Source organism: Hemitrygon akajei, chromosome 22, assembly GCF_048418815.1.
Source record: "Hemitrygon akajei chromosome 22, sHemAka1.3, whole genome shotgun sequence".
Taxonomy (NCBI): domain Eukaryota; kingdom Metazoa; phylum Chordata; class Chondrichthyes; order Myliobatiformes; family Dasyatidae; genus Hemitrygon; species Hemitrygon akajei.
Genome location: NC_133145.1, coordinates 4,824,231 through 4,825,192, shown reverse-complemented (window position 1 = coordinate 4,825,192; position 962 = coordinate 4,824,231). Strand labels below are relative to the sequence as shown.

The window sequence follows — 962 nt, the reverse complement described above, 5'->3', positions numbered from 1 at the left end:
CTCCAAAATCGTGTTTGAAATTATTCTTGTAAAAGTAGCCAAGATTTTTTCTCCTCCGGGAGCGCTGGGGGCGCTAGTGTGGGAGGTTCAGCAGATCAGCGCTTCGCGGCACCTCCTCCATCGAGCGCATTGTTGTCGTGAGAGTGCGGAAAAGGAGCGGACATCGGGAAAGCGGCCATTTCGCGGGCGGCGCGGAGAGGGTGAGGAGTGTGAGTGAGTGAGTGAGTGTGTGAGTGAGAGTGAGTGAGAGAGTGTGAGTGTGAGTGAGTGAGAGAGTGTGAGTGTGAGTGAGTGAGAGAGTGTGAGTGTGAGTGAGTGAGAGAGTGTGAGTGTGAATGAGTGAGCGAGTGTGAGTGTGAATGAGTGAGCGAGTGGAGCGTCGCCCCCTACACTGATCTTATTTGATCGGCCGGCATCCCGGGCGCCGGACCGGCGTGATGAGAAGCCGCGTGTGAGCTCCGGCGGTGAGCGGGCGGCGGCCAAGTCCCGGGCCTGCGGATGTGATGAACCGATCAGATAGACGAGGCTGCGGCTCTGCCCGGCCGCTGAGTATCGAGGCGATTCTGATCCGCAAACCCGCTCCGCCGCCGACACCAGCTCCTCCCTAGTCGGACTTGTCAAGCCGTTTCTTACTGAAAGATGTGTTTTTGAGGCGCGAAGGTCCAGTGATGGAACCGCATTGTGTTCAGGACCTCGTGCAACCATCACTTTAATTCTTCAAATGTCCATTTTAGCCTCTTGCATTGCTCCAGTACAATGAATAACAGTGTCACAGCCCACCGGGCTTAATAAATTTCATAATATCAGCCTTTCCAGTTTGTGTCAGTATTTATCAGATTTAATGAGAGGTCAATAATCTCTAACATAAATTATTTTTTAGTTCCTTTAGTTTCTCCCCGTTCTATTCAGATAAACGGTAAACAACAAGCTTTCACCACCTTCAGCCCAAACCCCAGTGTCAT

General features: G+C 52.1%; 1 non-coding gene across 1 annotated transcript; it reads left to right on the top strand.

The window, feature by feature from the left end:
* The first annotated feature begins 251 nt into the window (after nt 1-251).
* Nucleotides 252-572, top strand: LOC140715003 (small Cajal body-specific RNA 2). Its single transcript, XR_012096044.1, has one exon.
* Nucleotides 573-962: the final 390 nt, after the last annotated feature.